We start from the raw sequence: 12,246 nt of genomic DNA, 5'->3' as shown, positions 1-12,246 counted from the left end.
CAGCCAATCTTTTTTTCAGTGTACTATATTTCGTTTACTGTCCGAACCGTCCGAACTTCAGACATAACGAATTGACATTTCATACTGATTACTGCTTAAGCTCGAACTGTTCGAACTGTCCGAAATTTTCGAATTAGATGCTCATTTTTTTAAACTTCGAACTATTCGAATAGATCGAATATTCAACATGTTCGAATCTTTTGTCCGAACCCTAGTCGAGACATGGCATCATAAAAGCATAAAGCCCACTCTGCGATTGCATAAGTGGTCTCAAATATAAAAATCGACTATGAATACCCTATATCTAATTGCGTAAGCTTAGTAAGTATATAATCACTAAGTTTACGCAACTAAGTTGTAACAATTGACCAATCACAATCGAATATAAGAAGAATATTCGACTGTGATTGGTCAATTTTTACAATCACACCCATTTATAACTACGCTTATGCAATTGTAGAATGTGCTTTACAATTACAATCATTTGTAACTGTCGTAGAATGGGCTTAAGGCTATACTGGCTGCAGTCCGATTTACGTTCACAGCGCTCTTGAAATCATTTCATTCTTGTTGTTTATAAATGTTAAACAAGGACAAATAATGAATCACGAACATTATAAATGTGAATCGGACCTAAAAATCGTGCGAGGACGACCTCGCAATTCTCGCGCTTTTCAAAGCCCGTCGAGAAAAGAAAGGACGAGAGTGAATATAAATTCAAGGCTCGTTTTTGCAGAACAACAATACAAGATTAAATAGGCCAAGACGAATAAAAAAGGTGTAAATGAAAAATAATTATAATGTTGGTTGATATACCTTTGGTAGCGTTGATTTTAGTATGACTTCTTTTTTCTATTTATATTCACCTAACAATGCTGTTGACCTTAGTTATTTATTAATATTATGCATCTGACGGGTGTGGAAGACTGAGTCAAAATGTCCCTTCGAACATTCTTGTCATAATAAATTATTTGTTAAATGTATATCTTAATTTTGTTCGTTTTTATACTATTAGTTTTATATTGCTCTATAAATACAAGCCGATTCCCTTTTGTATCGAATTATATTCTTTGTTTCAAAATGATGTAATCAATAATAACATTTAAAAACAGTTCCAACTCGCAGTCGAAACATATTTTTCACAACGAAAAACAACTAGTATAATGATTAAATAAATGAATATGTCGTATCTAAAGAAATGTGAATCTTATAAATAAAAGAATAAACAAACACAGAATGAACATTGGACAAGTTTATTTAAACTAGGTCGATGATGGGTAACCAAAAGGAAAAAAAAAAGAAAAAGAAGAAAATGCAATATGCGTCATACTGTTACACAGCCGAACAACACTATTACTTCTATTGTTCGGATCGGCTATAATAGAACTAATTTGACAATTTTATTTAAGACAATTAGAATGTATTGAGATTAAATAATTTGATAATTTAACCGTTTAAGACCGATAATGATGATTTAATTATTTGTATGTACTTGATTGTTTTAACTCGCTTTGAAGACGTACTTTCTGAAACGTGTATTTATATAATTATATAAATGCAGCGTGCAACCAGTACATGTAAAAAGGCGGGCTTAAATATCGGTTTTATCAATGCCAATTAACCGGATCTCTTTTTAATGCCTCGTGCTCTAATTTAATTTCAGCGAATATCAAGGTCGACATCAAGGACGTTATTTTAACAGCGTATTATTCGCGTCACGAGCAATATTTAAAAAATTTTGTTAAAAACAGAAATAATTTATCAATTGCAATAGTCATTTACTATAATAACTTAAATATTTAAATATTGATATATCGTGTGTTATTAAAGAAAAATATTGATATAAGAATATTCTTTAATTCTCCCTTATTTAAGACATGGCGTGCTTGAGATTTAATAGACCAATCTCTGTAAAAAAAATGTAATGAGTACTCTTTTCTCTATTAAGTCTGTCCAGTTTAATCTTTAGAATTATCCGAAAACTACCTCTCTATTTGGCAAAAATAGAAAAGAAGGAAGAAGTGGGATAGAAAGAAAGAGAGAAACAGAGAGAGAGGAATAGGTAGACTAAGAAAGATAGACAGACAGAGAGAGAATAAAGAGTTGGAGAGGAAGATATCCGACTTACTAATTGCAACGACGTCGGTGGTCCGGAGGCACACCGCGGGCCATAATGAAAAGCAATATGGTCAGGATACATGGTACGGATCCGCTCGGACTCATCTCGGTGACTCTCCCTCTTTCTCTGTGTCTCTCTCTCTCTCTATCCCGAATTAAAATCGTAAATCCGACCCGAAGGATTTGTAGCGGCGCCGCGTTCGACTTTAAAGCATGGCGCGCCGAATCTTCGGAAAGTAATTGTTTTTTTAAAGCGAGGCACGCAGGAAAAAAGGTATTAGTGTCTTTATTTTTTCTAGACTATTTTCATGTTTTGTATTAAGAAATTCGTACGAACGCGAACGCAGCAAGGACTGTTTATTTTGCTGAGCCGCTGATTGTTGTGTACAAATTCCAATTTCGGAATATATGAATTTTAATTCAATTTTCATATAAATTGATCCTGTTAAAGGTAAAAGTTATTGTAAAGTCAAATCGTACACATATTTTCTCGTTTAACGGATGTAAATTCGAATGAAATGCAATAATATAAAATGACAAGGCTTTATGAATAAATCAATCACAATATAAGAAAGAAGTATAAAGAGCCAACGCTAATTATTATTGCAATCTTTATAAAATTCATACGTCAAATGACAAAATAATGATTTTGTCATTTGATGTAATATGAATTTTACAAAGATTGATCGTAACAACAATTAACGTTGATTCTTTACGCTCCTTTCTTAAACGCAATATACGCCAATAAATTGACGTCTTTATTGACAATCGTCCCTTCGCATATATAGACGTAAACGTTAGAAAGCAGATCGATTAGAACCCACAAAGACGACCGTGTGACGTCTCCTGCGAATGGAGATGTTTCCACGGGAAATAAATTGAGACTTCACGGGCACCCTGTAGTAGGGTGTAGTTACGATTCATTTCGATTCCGGGGGCTGTTAAACGCGCCGTAAAGGCCCGGAGTAAGCCGCAAACGGTCTAAATGGTGGTCCACGAATTTACTGGGACGGATTGTCGATGAGCGAGCTGCCATTGTATCGTCCGAGCACTCCTGAAATCCGGAAAGTCAGTAAATTTCCCGGACGTCTCTCGCGCCAGGGGAATTATACCTGGCCGAGGACGGGAGGCGGGACGTACGCTCGGGGACTACGTACGCTCTGTTTGCGTAGGACGGGGACCACCCAAGTCGGGCCGACGCCTCTGTCCGCATGGTGGATCCGACTTGGCGGAATCCTCCGCTTCGTCGAGCGGAGCGGAGGCGACGTACGTAAGGCAGGGGCGGACCGAAATTCCGTGTTTCAGGCACGTTGTCGGATTATGACGTCAGAAAGTCAAAAAGTCTCCTGACAAACAAAAAGTCGCGCGATTTTCCTCTGCGTCACGCGTGTCAGAGCATTGGGACAAATCCGTTTTTACATCATCAACGCATTCCAACTCGGGTTCGATACTATAGATTGCCAAAATATAAAGAAAATAAGGTTCTATTTTATTACTTAAAAATACAGTCTTCTGAAATTTCTTGCCGGCAAATTTTTTCATTAGATAGAAAAAGTTATAGAACATATAATATATAGAATTATGTTCTATTACTTAAAAATAGAATTTGAAATTATTTCTTATCGATAAGTAGTTAAAATTAATTAATTTTTTTATAAGAACTTATAATTGTTTCATAAGTATATTAAATAATTTTTATGAGTTTTTAAATACATCTCTTTCTTCTCTCTCTTATTATTTAACAATATAACATGCTAAATTAATAATTGTTTGACCGACGAACAATAATTAGCACAAATTTATTTTGAGTTCTGTTATTTATGTGAAACTATTTCTGCATAAAATAGGGAATTTAAAAATAATCTATAATCATTATGAATTTTCACATGTTACAAGGTTATCTAAAAACTTATACCTATTTTATGACTATCCGATGTGCATATTTTATTCGAAATTGTTGCAGTATTGTATGTCTTTTGGACTCAGTAGGATGATTTTCCGGTAAATATTACACAATACAAATTATAATCCGTCCCTGACACAAGGCAACGAAACTTTTAACCTGATCCAATGTGCTATTTTTCATCCCATTGTGTCCAACAACGACAAGGATCGCGACTCCCCGCGATGATGTCTTGAACGTCTGGTGATGGATGCACCGACATCTCCATCGCACAACAAGGAAAGTTTTGGGAAATTAGCGTGTCAAATGTACGAGACTGTCTATTCAGTTTGATGCCACCCAACGTGCGCGTAATATATCTCTGTCCGAGCCTGTTTGTAGTTTGTAACGTAAGCACGGAACTGCGAAAACTGGAATGCGAAACGTTCGTCCCACAAAAGTCCTTTGTTTCCTTTTATTAACTCAAAGTATAACGCACCAAAATGTTCGAGAACGCAAACGACACTTCTTGTTCAATTTGAGGCTTGTTGTGTATATTTTTTCCTTTTATTTCTTAAAATACGATAATTGCACGTGTAATGTTACACTTTTATTATTAAATTCGAAATATACGATTTAATTTAGCTATGATATTATTTCTTTTGTATTTCATTTGTGTCAACTACATTGAAAAAAAAGATTAGCTGCTGCAGCAAATTAGATGATAAAATATGACATAGCATTTTTAATTGGCTACAACAGCCAATTTTTAGTTGCCGTAGCCAATTTTTGGTTGTGTTAGCTTATCCGCAATGTTAGTATAGGATTTCGATTGGCTAACGCAACCAAAAATTGACTGTTGCAGCCAATTAAAAATGCTATGCCATATTTTACTATCTAATTTGCTGCAGCAGCCAACCTTTTCTTTCAGTGTATGTCAATTAAATTTCAATTTAGATATTTTAACTTGACAGTTTACATCTCTCAATAAATTAATAACTTTTTCATAAAATTTTGAATATGGATAGCATACCATACCATTATTAAGGATTCCAGTGTATCATTTCTTATTTCTCATCATTTCTCAAGAGGATTGGATTATATCACGAACGAGAGGCATTATGACAAAAAGCAAACAAGGAACCCTATTCTTATGAGATATTTGGAAAGATTCCCGCGCAATCTAATGACGCAAACACACGCAATTTCCTAATTTCTTCAAGAAATAAATAAGAGAGAATTATCATTTTAATTATGATATTATTTCAATTTCAGTTTATGACTGCGTTTCAAGTCTGACAGTAATCACTCGCGCAGTTTAAATGTATGTTTCAGTTTAAAAATAACTGACAGGTACGTTAAAAAATTTACATACAAATATTATTAAACGTTAAGATCTGGTCTCGACCATATTTAGCTCCTCTTCACTTATTTGATTCATTATCTCTTTGACTTAAAATAATTCAATTGTCATCTCAAGTAATATTTTAATTTAATCGTTTCGTAATGCAAATATTTCGAAACCGCACGTGATTATCTCTTCGCATACTCTCATACTCAAAGTATATCTCTATCAAAATATATCTTCGGCGCGTGTAACATTTCCTAGCACAAGAGAAACTTTGTATTGCCACTCGCAAATATTTTCCTTACGTTAATCACCGCGACGTTTTAACATCGCGCATATCTATATTGGGATATTTTCCTGATAGAATTTACAAAAAATGTTCTATATATAGGCGGACCGTTGGCGCGCGTTGGCGCTAAATAACGCGATACTTGGCAGTTAAAGCGGGCCCTCGTACGTGCGTATATCACGACGGTGTACGCGTAACTTACGGTTACGCGGTCCTATGCTTAATATCAAAACAGTGTTAGTGACTGGCCACCCACGGCGAAACCGAGGGACCACCTAATGAGACGCGCTATTATAAGGGGGCCCGTCTCCACTTCGCACTTTACTTCAACCGCCGTTCTCCTTTAACCTTTTAACACAGCGAACAGCCAGCCCTACTCACTTCTAACGGAGTTCGCTCGAGGACACTAGGACGCGTTGTCTTTTTTTTACCATTTTTTTTTTCGCTCATCGCTTATAATGTGAAATGGAATTATTAATGAAAAGTCGATAAATCCCGCGCGGATCTATTCGTACGATTAATCCATTCCTATTAAAATCTAAAATTTACGATCTACATATATAAAAAATTATTAAATTCGAGATTAAAAAAAATGTGTAGCTTTTCGAAATCAAATATAATTCACTAGATTAAGCAGACGGATTAAAATAAAGTAATTTCTACCTCTGACAATATTTTTTCAAATATGTGTTACAATTACAGAATTAATAACGTGTACAAGATCCACGGTGTACATAGTATTCGCGATCAGTTCTCTGAGATAAAGGAAAAAATCTCAGAAGTTTTTTGCGCTCGTAAAATTCCCCTCGGGCGTAGATGCGCGGCTTCCTGTCCTCGCGAAGGGATAATGTCGAGATGAAGATTTGCAAAATACGGTCGAGCGGCTCGACGGTATCGCGGACTCGACGAGCGGCCCGCGCGCAAATCAACGTTTACACGCGCGTCATTAGAAATCAATAAGCGCGCTCACGAACGGACGCGAGATCGTGCCGCGTGTGCGTACGCGCGCACGCAACCTCGCTCGCGCGTACACGGGACGAGTCCCTTATATCTAAGCCTCATATTCCGTGATCGTGGACCACCCAGCTAGTCCACCGCGGAAGTACGCACGCACGATTTGCACGCGCGCGCACGTATACGCGTGCGGCACCAGCGGAATATACGGGGTGTCCCGCGATAAACGGCGGTGGAAACCGCCGAATTTTTTAATCTTTCTATAAAAGTCCTAAATTTTTAAGGAATTCAAAATTCAGTGTTGCCAGATCTGTTCGAAGGTTCCCATATATCGCGATTCTCTCAATATTTTATCTGTAATTTGAATATCTCTTTATATTTTTCTCTCAAAAGTCCCCCAAAAATTCTCCTAAACTTTTTTACCCTCAAATAATCCCTTAGTAGAAAAAAAATTAATTTAGAGGAAAATCTTCCAACCCGACATAATATTAAGATGCTTGTCAATTTGTGATATTACTATTCTGGTATCAATTTAGAACTGTGTTCCAAAACCGACAAATAATCGGCGCATTATAGATTTGCTTGAACTAGAAATTGTATAAATTCACAAGAAATATTATTAGGTGAGAAGAACCGCTTTGATCGAATATGGTATTTTTCATTCATATGGATTTAATCTCATCGGCCGGTTTTCACTTAATATTATTTATTTATGTCGCCTGAGAAAGACATTCTTTCTATATATGCTGATTATTACAATTAATATTATCACATGCCTCGATTGAATTGGAAAGATGCCCGCACTTAAATTTTTTCTCTAAATTTTTTTTACATGAATTAAAACATCGATTTTAAATTTTGAAGTTATAACGGAATCCTTATAAGGATTCCATTCTTTTGCAATTCTTCACTCAAAAAAGTGATCTTGCAGTTACAGCGAAAATTATCTAAATACAAAAAATAGCTGGGAATAGGAATAAATAAATTTCTAGCAGGTACTGCGATACTGAATACGTATTGCATCTAATTATATAGATGACAGAAATAGAATTTAGATTTGTGTTATAAATTCTATGCGTATGATACATAATTTTCTATCAGATACAAAAAAACAGCTATAATTCTAGCTGGAGCAGCAAAATATTTTTTTGCGTGTTTGTTTGCTATATCATATACTTTTTTCTGTATAACTTTCTTTGTTTTATTATTTTATTAGGATATTTTATTATTAGAAGATTCGTTAAGTCTGGGACACCCTGTGTAGCATAGCTAATGCGCCGTTTCCCGAAAAGATTATACCGACTGGAACATTTACCTCTTAATTCGCCGATCTTCGCGTTCTTTACGACCGTCATTAAAAATGACGTTCTTTTAGCTTCACTTTTCAGCCCCTGATTACGAGCCTTCCGTTCCCGATCTTTCGCTCGGCTACGGGTGCCTATTATTACGTACATTTATCGATAATACCGGGTCCAATTACGACGATTTTCACATTTGGAGAATCGTCGTCGCGTTAAAGAGAGCTCGTTATTTTCCATGAGACGACGATCGATCCTGCGGCAAATTATTTTCCCGATTTTTTTACTACCTCCTCCGTTGCGGTCTCGCGAGGAAAAATAGGCGATCCTTTTTCTTCCTCCTTTCTTCTTTCCTTCTTCGTATCCGGTACCGGGAGAAACGTAAGAGAGCTCCTTCGACGCGAATCGCCTCCAGGGGGGTGGCGGCGGCGGTCCCGCTTAATGTCGTCCCCGGGGTGGTTACGCGCGTTTGCGTGCACAGCAGCGTCATTATACGCGAAATAACATGCTGTACTCGTTCGTTGCATACGCGCTGAACATTGTGAGCGAAGTAAATTAATAATTGGAACGTTTTCGAACGGACTGCGTCGGCACGCCCACGGACGGTACAATCCGCCTGGAAAACGATTCCGATTGTTGATGCTCTTCCACGCGTAAAATGTAATTACAACCATGGCGGAATAAGTAAAGCAGAGAGCGGATAATTTTATAATCGCCAAGTTGTAATACTTCAACGAATCGGATGAATAAAAACAAGACTGGTCTTGTTTCTACTTGTAACAATTGCTACGCAAATTACTCCAGAATAAAAATTTTATTAATATGAAGTTATTTATTTTTCCTAAATTTTACTATTTTTAGGAAACAGTGATTTTTAAACAATATTTGTAAAGTTCTCTTTAAATCAGGAAAATAATGCGTAAATTAAATGCAAATAACAAATGAGTTGTTACACAGTTGAAAAATTTGTGTTACATTTAACCACTTCACATTTTAATGAGGCTCAATTTTAATACAAGTATAAAATGTTTAACCTATGTATTTTATTACAATAACTATTATTACAATAAAAATAACTTATTACTCTCTGCAAACGTTCGAGAAAGGAAGACTTATCGCTATTTGAAAGTATTATTCACAAGATATGTTAAAAATGCAACACAAAAATTTTGACAATGATCGATCACTCAAAAAAAGTGATCTTGCAGTTACAGCGAAAATTATCTAAGTACGAAAAATAGCTGGAATAGATAAATTTCTCTAGCAGGTATTGCGATATTGGATATGTATTGCATCTAATCATATAGATGACAGAGATAGAATTTAGATTTGTACTATAAATTCTATGTGTATGATACATAATTTTCTATCAGATACAAAAAACAGCTATAATTCTAGTTGGAGCAGCAAAATATTTTTTTGCGTGATATTAATACAAGTATAAAATGTTCTTTATTGTATTATAAACTATATTTTATTATAACTGTAATTATTATATAAAACGCTTATATTACCCTCTGTGAAAGCGTAAATGTTCGAGAAAGTAAGAAATTGATCACCATTTGACTATTCATGAATTAGAAGATATCTTGAGAGTAATCATCGATACATGCGCGAGAAAAATTTCTGCTATCGCTATCGGGATATGCCAGCTTAGAAAAATAACGCTATTAAAACACCAACGCCGAATATTTAAAAAGCGAATTTATCACTCGCGTTTATCGCGACGATCGTCGCGCGGGCGAGGTATCGACTGGAATTGGGCGACTTTGCGATTTTTTACGATTTCTGCTGGTCATGTGGGCGCGAGAGAACCGCGTAGAAACGATCGAATTAGGCAAATCTTGCGACCGGCCTCGCGTGAGTTGAGACGGGAACGCGAGGACGCTTTACGACATTTTGTCTCTTAATTATCATAAGCTGTTTCATCGATCACTTATCCGTGAAAAATTGTCCCAGACAACACAAAATCCAGAATCGGGACGTCTTAAAGACGTCCTGAGCACATTTTTGCGATAACCATTTAAAATACAATCTAAAAAACATCTTGAAAATGTTTTACCCTCAGATCTGTATCTAGCTAAATTTTTAGGTACTTCAGTAAAACTGTTCTTTCCATATTTCGATGAAACTTTAATTGTAACATCATAAATATTCAAGTTTATTGATTCAAACACCAGGAAAAAAACGACAAAGATTCAAAAATGTTTACTAAAGGCAAATAATTATTTGCTCTCTAAATCTGAATCAGTGGATAATCACTGATATCAGTGCCAAGTATGCCACTGGTAATCAGTGAATTAAATATGAGATTCCTAACCTAGCTAATCTTTATTATGTGATCTAACTAACCTTGTTTTAGTGGTTAAATTCAATGAATATGGTATTGGAAGATTGAAATTAACGTGCAAATATCAGTATTTTTGTCATATAATGCTCGAATATTTTTTCTTTTTTAATTGAACTTCGCTAATTATCAGTGCCAAGTATGCCACTGGGTAATTAGTGACTATCCACTGATTCAGATTTAGAGAGTGAGTATCTTGAATTACATCTGATTAAACTCTATTCGCTACCACAGCTCAGGGTTAAAGCGTGCTGCGCTATCTGCATCTCTAAACTGGCTACCGGAACTCTCAACCGATTATCTGCATTCGAAAGAGTGAACGTTTATCAGTGTTCGAAAGAGCGATAGGTCATGACTTCCGGCGCTGAACCGTCAGTACGTTCCCTATCCTTCACCACAATCGCCATTATCTTCGTTGACTCAGCGAATTTCAGGATATCTAGTGATCGATCTTGTCGGAATACCTGATCCCGCCGATTCATCGATCTATCCTTTTGTGCCCCGCGAATATTAATGGAAACAGCGTTTGTCATTTATGACAGACCGGAATAGGAGATAAAAACGCAAAGATGCCGGTCATTCTGCATTTAAATTACTTTCTCTCCGTAATCTTCTTTTTCTACACATTTTATAAAGAGTGATTTCTCTCTCTTTCTCTCTCTCTCTCTCTCCCTTTCCCTCTCCATTCGCGATTAATGTATAAATTATGTCTAATTAAGAAATTTGGTCACGTTGCCAATCTTCTGCTGTGTGAACGAAGAGTTACGAACATTGACTGTCGTGCGTGACGATTACAGAAAGGCATAAATATCGGACGCATCTCGCTCGGCCGTTCCGAGAACGATTCGCGCGTTTTACGGATTGCGTAAATAATCTTACGCATTTACGTCGCAAACGATGATCGTCGCGCATATTGTATCATCGACTTTATACCATCCCGCGTAAATTCTCTTCGCTTTCCGCACGTCACTGCCAACTGGTTTGCTGCACACCGACTTACCACACAGTGTGAAGCCGCGTGTTCAAACGCGAACGCCCTGTAACTACTTACGTGATTTATCAGCTCGGGCCGCACGATGTCTGAGAGAATTTTTACGGATAAAAGCTCGTAATTCAATCATTCAGTTATTTCAAAATTATATGTACGTATACGTAAACAGGTTAATTAAATTACAATGTAATAATATGTATAGGTTAACAGATTGCCTCTTTTTCAGTTATTTTAGGTTCTTTAGTTTCTTTAAACATTGAATGACTGTTTCAAATAATATTAATAATAGAATTAGAATTAATTTTATTTAAAAATTATTATTTATAAAATTAATTCTAATCTTTTTTTAGTTATAGAATATATATCGTGCTTTAATTAAATTTTCATAAAATTTAAATCCAATTATAATTATATTAATTTTTTATGATGCCACTGATATAAATTGATATAAAAGAGGTTCATGGTTTTTCTTTATTAAGTTATATTTTAAATATAAATTTTTTTTAAGAAAAATTGAGATTTTTTAAGAAATTGAATTGAGAAATTTTTTTGTCTAGGTAGAAAAAATATATCGAAATCGATGAAAGAATTATTTTGATTGACGAAAGTAAGCTCTTCTCAAATCTGTGCAATTTCATTTTTCTTTTGTTGAGTAATATCTTTTCTTCTTTTTAAATAGCAACGACATGTTGCGGACGTATCAACTTGTGGACATTGATCAATTTTCTACTGATCTCGAGAAGAAGTTTCCCTACTATAATCGCAATAATATTGAAAAATAGACTTGGGGCGGATCGCGCTCCAAGTAGGTTTCAATTCGGATGATATCTGCGAAATAGAAAGCGAGCGGACGAACCGGTGGACGTGTCTGGCAATGGACTGACAGACGAACGAACGGACGCGTATGTCGCATTCCGTGTTTATTATTTTGTCGGTGGGTGGTCCAGAGAAGTCCGGAGTGCCGTCTTGGTGGCCGATAGCATCTCTCGTGTGCACGCACCGTTGAACGCAGTCGTCTT

This window comes from Mycetomoellerius zeteki, unplaced genomic scaffold (genome assembly GCF_001594055.1).
Source record: "Mycetomoellerius zeteki isolate Tzet28-1 unplaced genomic scaffold, Tzet1.0 scaffold288, whole genome shotgun sequence".
Taxonomy (NCBI): Eukaryota; Metazoa; Arthropoda; class Insecta; order Hymenoptera; family Formicidae; genus Mycetomoellerius; species Mycetomoellerius zeteki.
This window is presented reverse-complemented; position numbering follows the sequence as displayed.